General features: G+C 34.9%; 1 pseudogene; it reads left to right on the top strand.

Annotated features, from left to right (window-relative positions):
• Nucleotides 1-9,401, top strand: part of LOC150055075 (peptidyl-prolyl cis-trans isomerase A pseudogene) — a 30,239-nt pseudogene extending 20,838 nt beyond the window's left edge.
• Nucleotides 9,402-12,210: the final 2,809 nt, after the last annotated feature.

Genomic DNA, 12,210 nt, shown 5'->3' with positions numbered 1-12,210 from the left:
AATGATCATGATCATACATTTTGAGCTGTTGATATGTCTGTGGATGATGCCATTTTGTTGTTATAATTTAAGTAATTTGGGGCAATGAATTTACCAATCAAAAATGTTACAATTTTTGTTATTTTAGAGTTATTCTAATTATTTTTTGAAATTATAATTATACTATAAACTTAATATTCTTAAAATAGAACATATTATCATGGTAATAAAATGTAAATATTAGAGTAGTACTGTAATATAAATGTTCTAACAAAATTATGGAATGTTATAGACCTGTAGCTTTCTAGAAACAAGCACAACTCCTACTTTATAATCTCATTTTTTTGGTCTGTCCTAAGGCTTCAACTCTGTGCCTGGGCACTGTCCCCGAGCTCTTCAGCTCAAAGCTACTGTCCTATCCCTGGACCCACAGTGCCACTTCCACTTTTCTAGTGGCTTATTGGAGATAAGAGTCTCATGGCTTTGAGCCTTTATAATCAGATATCAGACTCCTGAGTAGCTAGGATTACAGGCATGAGCCACTGTGCCTGACATAAATACAATTTTTTTTAAATTCCATTATTCAAAAGGTCTTTGGTCCATAAGAAGAACCTTTGGGTACCAGGAGCATAGCCTAGTAATAGAGTGCTTGCCTAGCATGCAAGAAAAATTCCTTGGTACCGTATACACAGAAAAAGCTGAAAGTGGTGCTGTGGCTCTAAGTGATAGTACCCAGACCCTGAGTTCATGCTGTAGAATTGGCAAAGAAACAAAAACAAAAAAAATTAGGTTTAAGATATACTTTATAATCCTACCAGGTTTTTTTTTTTTTTGGCTTCCAGTCATTAAAGGAAAATTCCTACATTTAAATATATTGATTTTTAAATATTCAGTTGGATCTTTATCCAACTGAATGATCCAAATTTGAAACTTATTAACAGTCTTTCTGAGTGAAGCTGTTTGAAATAGGTTATTTAGCTACCAGAACAGTTGTAATTCAAATTAATATAAATGTATTTTTATAACATCGCAATTATCGGCAATACAACATTTGGGTTTTCAAATTGTAGTGCAAATGGAAAACAGATTTACTATGCAGTCCAATCAGCTTTCAGACTGGGATAAGATGGGAAAAAGTTCAAACCAAAGTATCTTCAATATTAGCAATTTAATTATTTTCTTATTTGGATCCTATTCTAGAGCTCCCTCTGTGCCATTGTATTTCTCTTCTCCTTTGATGTTTTTCAATTAATTTAATGTTCAGTCTTGAGTATTTTCCCAAGCCTATGAATACATCTTAAATTTCTTATAGTGTTTCCACAGAATATTACAGAAGTGCTCACATATATTTAGTTAATATTTTAGTTTGTATGAAGCTCCCTAGATAAAAACGTGCTTCATTTTATTATTATGTAGGCAAGGCACACATATAAATATTGGGAAAAATAACATGATTTTATATCAATGACATCTGTTCTGAGTTACATGCATTTCTAGCACATTCTTACCTATTCTCACATTCTTCTGAGAGTACAGGAGAGATTTTCTTCTCCAGACTCCTGCCCTTATTTTGGAACAATGATTTACAACAAGATGTGGCATTGTGCTTAATTTCTAGAGTAGGACTTTTATGATTATCTTCTCTGTCCAGCATGGAAAAGAAGGCCGTGATACCAGGCAGTCCCGCTCCAAGGTAGTAGCATGACCATGAGTCCCATGACCAATGTGTTGTATAGTCTTCCTCTTTGGTCAATCATCACTGACATGTTGTACATACACAAAAGGAACAAAACTTGTCTCCTCTTATGGTGAGATTTGGAAATTGCTAACTTGGCAATACCTAGCCTAGTCTGACTAAGATTTCATCTTATTTCTCATTGCTTTAGGGTAAACACTATCTCAAAATCTCTGAGATACTATTTGCAGAAAAAGATGCCATACCCCAAATTTAAAAGGGTCATTTTCTTTGTTCAATTTTGAACCTTTAAGGGAAGTAGTTTCATGTTGAGACCAGACCTGTTATTCCAATATCCTGTAAAAACTATTGCAAGATACAACTGCATTGTGAACATAGCAGGACTGTATTGGTTTGTTGGATTGTGCAGGTCTACACAGATATCTATTCAGGAAAGTTTGAGAGCTGGGCTGCAGTGATTTTTTTTTTTTTTAGCATTCAATTTTTGTATAGCCAGAGAAAACACATCTGCTGCCTACCATGCTTATAGCTTCTGGGTTTGGTAAAGGTTGCTCTCTTTAGCTTGATGCTGAGCCCTAGGGTGGGGAAAAACTATTAAATGCAGTTAGAATGATTTGTTTTCAAGCCAGGCGATGTGGCTCATGCCTATAATCCTAGCTATTCAGGAGGCTCAGGTAGGCAATTCAAATCCAGCCTGGACACTAAAGTCTGTGAGACTTACCTCCAATGAATCACCAGAAAACCATAAGTGGTGCTGTGGCTCAAGGGATAAGGGAGTAGTAGCCTTGAGCTGAAGGGCTCAGGGACAACACCCAGGCCCAGAGTTCAAGTCCCACAACCTAAAAAAAAAACAAACCAAAATATTTGTTTTCTTTTAGGTTATAGCATTATATCCATTAACTGTCCAATGTAGAGACACAAACAGATAGGTGAAAGACTTCAGTATTGCATTTTGGCCCATGTTGCTTAGCTTAGAGGACAGCATCAATTTTAAGATCCCATCTTTTCACATAATCTGTGATCAGATCTTATTTAGATATTGGGTTCAGAGAAAGGATCACTTTAAGCCTATTCAAACAATGTGTTAGTGTTACATACTGTTTATTGTTTTGTGAGGAGATGTGGTAGTGGCAATAGTAAGGGTAAAAATGCATGAGGGAAGGGTTGTATTGCACTCTTGAGAACAATGCTGGACCTGAAATCCAAACACTATTTGGTTGCCTCTGGGAAATTTACGTATTAGTTCCTTTGCCATTCACTTGTTGTATTCAGTATTGCCCCATTTCCTTATGTACCTCTGAGTGTAACTACATTATTTAAAAAGTCAGTGTTCTATTGTAAATTGCTAGTACTATCATATACAGCAGAACTCTAGAACTTACTCAACTAGCATAACTGAAGTTCTATACCCATTAGACAGGCATGTGTATTTCACTGCCACTGTAAACTAGACTATTTTAGGTCCTCACAGAAGTGGATTCATTTAATTATTTATTGTGCTACTGGTTCTGTCTTACTGTACTTAATTTACAATGCCTTTTTTTTTTGCCCACGATTGATACTCTGTTACTTGAACCACATCTCTACTTCCAGCTTTATTTGCTGGTTAATTACAGATAATTATCTCACAGAGTTTCCTGTCCAGGCTGTCTTTGAACTACAATCCTGAGATCTTAGATTCCTTTGTAGCTAGGATTACAGGTTTAAGCTACCAGCACATGACTTAGGCTTTAAAAACTTGTCATCTATTTCAGATAATATGACCTTAAATATCTGTATTACATATATAATTCATTATATGAAATGCATTTTCTTAGATTTAGTTAAAGATATCTTGAATTTAGCATTCTCCTATGAGAAGGACTAATCTGTAGTGTCTTACAGGACTATTTTTCCAAATAAAGAATACAATGTATGATAGACTAACATTAACCACTACAAAGCATTTAAATTTATGGTTTTCTTCCATTTTGATTTTTCTACTATCTTGAAAGTTTATAGCTCTTCATGTTTTTCACTCAATCTTTTCTTAGCTAAAAATGATAATCAGTTATATTTCACATCTCTGAATTTCAAAGAGCTTTTGTTGATTTTTTTCCATGCTCCCTTTAATTTGTTGGCCAACTGACAAATTCCGAGCTCATGTATTTCTTACAAATTTAAAACACATATGTACATATACAAGTATACTAAAAGCAAATACATATAAACTCAGTGTATTCATGAGTTGTGTTTTGCACTTTACCTAAAGCCACAAGTTGATTAGAGTTAGTCACCCTAGTTTCATGGTTTGGATCTGAAATGACTGTACATAGCTTTTAAGAGATGATTGGATCATGAGGTGAATCACTGGTAGCACAATATATAGTCCCAGGAAAATGTTTTGTAGTCCCTGATTTTTTTCTCTTCTTTCTTCTTTCTCCAACTCTCTAACAGATCAAGGGGATGTTCAAGCACAGGTTTTCTTCAGTCACATGACCCTGATGAAGTTTTCTAGCACAGGAGAGGAACAAATAGCATAAACCATACCAGGTAGGCTGTCTTGATACATTCAAAAGCCCCATTCCAGTCATCCAAGAGCAGAAAATAGTCTACATTTATCCAAAATGGATATGAACTGGCATTATTATCTAATAAGGAGAAACAAGAAGGGAAACCAGAAATGTGTTGCTTCCAAAAGAGTATCTCAAGGAATGAAATACAAGTCACTTATTTTCTGCTGAAGCAAAATTTCCACAGCCCTTCAAGATTATTGCCCTGTTGACCCACTGAAAATAAGAGACAAACGTGCAGAAATCAACATGTAGGCTCTCAAATTCAGCTTATTTATGCTGGATGAATACCTACTTTATCAAGATACTTGTATAATTACAACTGCTACTTTTAGATATTTCTCTCTAGGCTCCAATATATGAGCATCTGAGATTTTCCTGCAGAAATTTCTGATTTGGGGCTAGAATGAGACAAAAATTTTTACTCTCTTAAATTGTGTTTTTTCAATGTAGTTTAATACAGTTGAGCTATGATTAGACAGTAAGCCCAAATGTCAACATATGCCTTAATATATTACCAAAATGTCTTGCAGAACTCTAAACATGAAAAAAAATCATCTCTTCATATTATTCAATGGTACAAATTGAAATCCCAAATCCCTTAGTTACTTCAATTACAAAGTCTTGCCCTTTCCAATTTTATCATATTTTTTCCATTTGCTGTCAGACATAGTTCATTTGGAGTAGAGATGAGTGTCTATCAGCAACCACAGCCTAAACTGTCTTCTTTTCAAGTGGAAGTAGTTTGTTTATTACTTACAACATTAACCCAATCTAACCTCAAAATTTCTTTTTTTTTTTTTTTTTTTTTTTTGCCAGTCCTGGGCTTAGGCTCAGGGCCTGAGCACTGTCCCTGGATTTTCTCAAGGCTAGGGCTCTACCACTTGAGCCATAGCACCACTTCTGGCTTTTTGCTATGTATGTGATACCGAGGAATCGAACCCAGGTCTTCGTGCATGCTAGGCAAGCACTCTACCACTAGGCCAAACTCCCGGCCCTTCAGAATTTCTCTTGGGACCTAATATTTGAAAGTTAGTCAGCAGGGCACAACAAAATATTAATTTACTAACCATATAAAAATTTGAACATGAGTCAATTTATCAGGTCTTAATAACATCAAAGTTATACCAGTAATTAGCAGAAGTCTGTAGAGGAGAACGTCTACTTATTTCAAGGAACATAAAGGAAGAAGGAGGGAGAAACAGGAAAGTGAAGTAAAGAGGATGCTCATGATTCACTGACAACCTTTGTTTTCCTGTCATTTCTACCCTTATCAATGTCTAGACTATAATTTAGCCCCTTACTCTAATTAGCAACTATTTTCCCTAATAAAATACAAGAAAAGGCAAACAAGAAGCTGTTTGATGGACCATACAAAGATAAAGGACCAAGCCAACAATGCTACTAAATTTTTCAGAGTCAATCTAGAAACCTATGTAGAAAAGGAGAAACTGAAACTTTTCAGTGGCCATGAATACACTAGAATGACTAGTTTTATTGAAGTTCTAGCTTCAGAGTTTGGGTATTTTTAAAGTAGTATCAGAATACTTTTCTCAAATTTCAAACAATGAGAACACTGACATATCTGATACAGAGTTTTGGATCAGTTGCTTTTACTGTCGGGGGAAAGTCCCTCATTCTGTCTATCTTATTTCTTTTCTTTTTTAAGGAATTATTCTCAGTATTTGTCTAAGATTGATTGTTCAGTGCCTCATTGATCAGAAATGTTTACTTTTTTAGTGCATGTTTTTTAAGATCTCATCTGTCTTTATGTGTTTATATTTACAATTAAACATTATGTAACATATGATAGTTCATGTGATGGTTGAATTCTATATTTTTGTGTGCCTTGAACTAAGATCCTCACATTCTCATTCACCTTTCTTGTTCCAAGCAGGCTTTTTACTGCGTGAGATGTGCCTCTAGTCTTCCATTTTGCTAGTTAATTGATGGAATCTCTGGGAATTTTCTACTTGGTGAGTCTGTACCTTTATCTTGCAGGACTCCACCTCCTGAGGTCAAATTACAAGTATGAACCCCATGTGGCTGGAAGTTTCTTTCCTTTTATTCACCATTCCCTTTTGTTGCATTGCTACATGAGTTGAGTATTTTATTTCTTCTGTGAGCTTGTAATCGCTTTTCATTTGGGTTTTAAATCTTTAATGTGTGTTGTAGGTTTTTTATTTTACTTTCTCTAACATCTATATGGCTAGATTATGATAGCTGCTTTTAATCACCTTTGCTCTTGGGCTTACCCACCTATTTTCTGATTGCATTTCTATAGACTCTCCTTTGAGTGAATTTCATGGTGAGATTTGAAGATGAGAAACAAATATTATCAACTCTCAGTTTTGTTTTGGCTAATTTTAAACAGAATGTAGCCTAGACTACTGTTCATTTTTAATCTATTTTTGTCCTGCATGAGTCTTTGTAGGATTGTTCAATTTTAATACATTTTCTTTAGAGATCTAACTTTATACATGTTTGAATATATTCCCTCAAAGAAACGTATGTTTTCTCAGATAAAAATAAGAGAACAACCATAAGCAAAAAATAAAGTAAAATAAAATAAATTTCAACCTGAACAAAAAAAAATCACATATTGCTTTAAGTATTTTATCTATTTATTCTGTCTTCCCTTCTCAACTCTTCCTGAATTTTCTTGAATTACCTGTCTCTATTTTCCCAAATGCACTTATTATACACTGCCAGTACCTTTGTGTACTTTTCAACAGTTTCTTGGTTCTGGATTGTCCCTCTGAGCTTTATTTTATTTTATTTTGGTGACATTGTTTTTTTTACTTCTTTAACTCTTTGGGGGGCTTTATACCCTCCATTACGTACTGAAAATATGTACAATTCTGGCTTTATTTTCCTTTAATTTCATCCTTCCATTGCTCTTATGATAAAAGCTAGTACAGGTTGCTTTTAATAATACAATTCTTTATTTGATGCTCTGAGTAAATCTGAATACCATAGTCAGGGGATATTAAAATTATCACCAGTAATGGTTTTATTTCTCAGTTCAAACAAAGAAAATACTTGATTTTCTGCTTTTCAGTTGGCAAAAATAGTCATTTCACAGTGATTGCTTTAATGCTCATATCTGTAAAATCAAAAGCTTTTGTCAGGACTTAATTAATTAGTTACAAAGAACCAACTTGATATTGTTTGTCTAGAAGCTGTTAACAAATTGCAGAAATCTAAGGATTTCTGAATTTTTGCTTTGATATTTGTTTTTAGCTGAAATGCAATACAGCTACAGCAACGTATCAGTATATCAGAGTTTAAAAATGATGGTGATCACAAAACATTTTTTTTCATTTCCATACATAATTATATGCTTTCCTGAATTTTCTGTTCTTCTCAGCAGATAGGTAGTGGTTATTCCTGCACTTATAATTAAACTTTGTCTTCTGATTTCTATGTTGCAGTGAAATTAAAGATGAACCAATTCATGTCTCGGTCTCAAGAAAGTAACTTCTTCCTCCCTGTCTGTACTATGAGAACATTTCTCTTACTTGAGAGGTAAAAAAAATACATTTATGAGAAATGAGGTTGTGCTGGATTAACCATTCATTAGCCTATTCCCAAACACTGGTGAATAGAGTCAGCAGTAAAGCTACTTGACCAAAGCTGAGACAAATAGATTATTGAGATCAAAGTGACTTCTAATTGATCTGAAATCCCTTAGCAGAATGAATTCGTAAAATTTTAAACCAGTTTATTTTGAGTTGTATCATAGTGATAATATCAATGATAACTGACAAAAAGGGACATGTTCTAGGGTTCTGTGTTCTGCAAAGAATTTATATGCCCTCTGAGATTTACACTCCAGGCTGAAGACACAGTATACTCAGAATAAAATGACTTCATTTAGTAATCACCTCAACAGCGTACCTATGGAAGATTTGCCAGGTTTGATGTCAGCCTTAATTGAATTTAAATGCCTTCCTATTTTAGCTTCATCTAGCTACATGAAAAGGCCAAATTTTACTTGCAATTAGTCATTTCTGTGTTTGATTTTTGTTAGCTGATAGCCTCTGTTCGTAATTCCTTGTGAAACTAGATTTATTGTTATAAAACCTAACATTAAACCACAAAAGATGTGCTGAATTCTTTCCTTCTGTTAATTGGTTTCCTTTCTGCTTGGTTGCTATGTATAAAATTTCCTTGCCATTTTGTATATTCTGAGACTTAAAATTCATATCTCCTTGCCTCGAAGTATATTTTTCCTGTTTGAAGTTATGAACAGAAAATGTCTAGGTAACATAAGAAAATATGCTTTATATTTCTATACTAGAAAATAATACATAAATTGGAGCCCAATGATCAGTTGCGAAAACATTTTGAGACTTAATCAAGGCTATGTTGTGTCTGAACAGATAACTTCCTTGGAAGTTTACTCCCATGAAGCTATCAAAATGACCATAAGCGGCTTGCACCATAGTTTTTGTTAGGTACATACTTCTAAGATTTAAATTTTTCTTACAAAGAGGTTTAAGAAATACTATCCTGTGATTCTTAGTGCAAAAGTAATTGAAAAAAGAACAAACACTGCAGACCACAGTAATTTTGAAGGCACGTGCAGAAAGTAGCTATTTAAGCCTAAAACTAGGTTGGAAAATAGCAGAGTAGGCTTTGCAGATGCTGCTGTGGCTCGTGGTTACCGGCTACCACCCTCGGTCAACCACACCATGTTTGGTTTTTTTTCGATTTTGCCCCCGACGTCAAGCTCTTGGGCCCCATCTGCTTCGAGCTGTTTGCAGACAAAGTTCCAAAGACAGCAGAAACTTTTCGTGCTCCGAGGACTGTAGAGAAAGGATTTGGTTATTAGGGTTCCTGCGTTCACAGGATCATGCCGGGATTCATGTGCCAGGGTGGTGACTTCACATGCCATAATGGCACTGGTGGCAAGTCTTATCTCTGGAGAGAAATTTGAGGCTGAGAATTTTATTCTGAAGCACACAGGTCCTGTCATCTTGTCCATGGCTAATGCTGGACCAGACACAAATGGCTCCCCTTTTTTCATCTGCAGTGTCAAGACTGATGGGTTGGATGGCAAGCGTGAGGTCTTTGGGAAGGTGAAAAAGGGCATGAAAGTTGTGGAAGCCATGCAGGGCTCTGGGTCTGGGAATGGCAAGACCAGCAAGAAGGTCACTATGACCGACTGAAGACATTTGACTTGGTTTATCTTAACCATCAGACCACTCTTTCTGTAACTCAGGAGAACACCCTTGCAGCCCGTCTGCTTGCAATACCCTGTACTCTATGCTCTCACGGCACTTTTTCGGGTTCCATGTTTTCCTTACTCCCCTCCCAAGTCTAGCTGGATTGCAGAGTTAAGTTTATGATTATGAATAAAAACTAAACAACAAAACAAAAGAAAGAAAATAGCAGAATATAATTACATGACTTCTTAACATAAGTATCATAGCTTTTGATTGTATTTGTGATGGAATTATGAAGAAGAGATGAAGATAGAAACAAATACGCTGTCATTTTCCCAAATGGGGGTGTGAGAAAAACCCAGGAAATGGATAGAAATTTGGAGACTTAGTGGGAATAAAATTTTGTGCTTCTTCACTACAAGCAGAAAAGCAATAAAATGAAGGCTTCATTTTTGGAGAGGGGGGCAGTCAAAAATGCCGAATTAAATCTCAAGCCAGAAGTGGTGGCTCACGTCTGTAATCCTAGATACTCAGGAGAATGAGATCTGAGGATCACCGTTTGAAGCCAGCTCAGAAGAAAGTCTGTGAGACTCTTATCTGACAAGTAGCCACCTACAAACTGGAACTGGAACTGTGGCTGAAAATTGTATAGCACTAGCCTTAAATAAAACCACTCAAGGACCTGAGTTCAAGTCCCAAGGGATCAACAATAAATCTTGATTAGAAGCAAATACTACAGTATAATGATAGTGTTAGAGTTTGAAGGGAGTGTGAAATGAATTTGAAAACAAAAAGGATGAAGTCACAAGATGAAAGAGATGGTAAAAAGTTATGACAAGTTTAGCAAAGGCCACTAAAGTCACTGGTAGATGAATAAGATATAACCTGACAAAAAAAACCCCAACCATGTAGTTTTTAAGAGTATTGCAGTATCGCACTGTTAAATCACAGATAAAGAAATTATAAAATTGTCTCATCAAGACTTAAAATGACCAATTGATATGTTCTCCAGATTATAAATAAGTGGCAAAGGTGTTCCATCTTACAAATGTTTAATTTTTTTCCCCAATGGACAAAGAATTGGTTTAGTTAGAATAATGGGAATAGAATAATCAACAAGCCGGTAGGCAGATGAAAGACCATGTAGAGTGATACATTGGGAAACTTCTCTCAATGCACTGAATTGTGAACAAACTGAGAAATGTATTCATCCTAAGGCATGAGATTCTTTGAAGTCTTTCTATACTTTCAGAAGTTTCATTATAAAGGTTTCTATATAGGTCGGGAGTTTGGCCTTCTGCTTACCTAACATGCATGAAGTCCCAGGTTCAATTCCTAGGTACCACATACACAGAAAAGGCCGTAAGTGGTGCTGTGGCTCATGTGGTAGAGCTCTAGGCTTGAGAAAGCCCAAGGACAGTGCTCAAGCCCTGAGTTCAAGCTCCAGGAATGGCAAAAAAGTTTCTATATACAACTTTCTATGTAAAAAGTCTTTCTATATATTTGAATATTATGATATGTCAGCAAATCATTGTTTATATCACACATTTTCCCAAGTTTGTCATTATTGTGGTTATATTCTCCATTTATTTATAGTTTTTTATTTATAGTTATATTTTTTCAGGAGAGCAGTCTCAGACTGATGGACCTGAATGTTTGATCCCGTCCTTATTCATTACAGAAACATAACTTTTATGTAAACAAATATCTAAGCTTCAAGAATAATCCTACTTAAAAAATAAACTAACAACAACAACAACAACAAAGGCCCCTAACTCATTCTATTTATAGTGCTGTATCTTTTCTGTCATGTGCTCAAGATTCTCAAACAAGAATTTCACTGAGGATATTTAAATAAATATTTTTAAGGGTGGGGCAAAAATGAAGGAACAATTGATTGCTTAGATTAATGCTGCTTGTCCCAAATCATTAGCATAAGTAATAGTGTACAAGAAAGTAATTGGTCTTTGGAATGAATCATGGCTCTGTAAGGTATCAAAACTCATTAATCATTGTTTAAATTCATGAATTAAATTCTAGTTGGATTAAAATACTTTCCTTGTATATTGCATACATGTTGCATAAGGAGTTTTTGAAGTATTTTTAATAAGCAACACCAAGAAGATCTTCTCATAGTAAGTTAATTAACAGATATATTCCCATGCCAGGTGATTAATTAATCTAGGATATTTTAAAATAAAGCATATAATTTATATATAAATCATATATTTATGTATACTTTTACAGATGGCATAAGGGAAAAAGCAAATGTAAATATGGTGTTAATGGTTCACACACAAATGCAGCTTTTGAATTCAAACAGATGCTTTTGGAAAAACTCAACCTCAAGGAGGAATATACTGTGATTGCCTGAAGCCAAATTATCTGGCTGCAAAGCTCATGTGAAAAAAATAATATTTCATAGGTATCAGCATAATGCTGGCATCTTAACCTGACACTGAGGCTTGGATAAATGTTATTAAATTCTCAGTTGGGTGCTAAAATAGCCTTTTAACACAAGATATGCTTAGATTATATAAACCAAAAGGTAAGATTACAGAGCATGTTCGAAGGATCTGCTGATTTACTGCTGAAAACTGTGGTGAAGTTGAAAAATAAATAAAACATTCCAAGAGTGTAAAGCATTCTTGCTATTAGAATCTTACACTATTCTTTCTTTGAGAATTTAGTAGGATACACTTACAGTTGACATTTGACTAGATGAAGTTCACATTATAACATCTACTCCCTCTTCATTTCCATTTATACTTACCATGGTCCTCTTTCTCATCATTTGGGTGAAAGGAAATTC

Source organism: Megascapheus bottae, chromosome 14 (genome assembly GCF_031878675.1).
Source record: "Megascapheus bottae isolate mThoBot1 chromosome 14, mThoBot2.hap1, whole genome shotgun sequence".
Lineage (NCBI taxonomy): Eukaryota > Metazoa > Chordata > Mammalia > Rodentia > Geomyidae > Megascapheus > Megascapheus bottae.
Note: the sequence above shows the minus strand (reverse complement) of the source record. Positions and strands in the feature narration are given on the sequence as shown.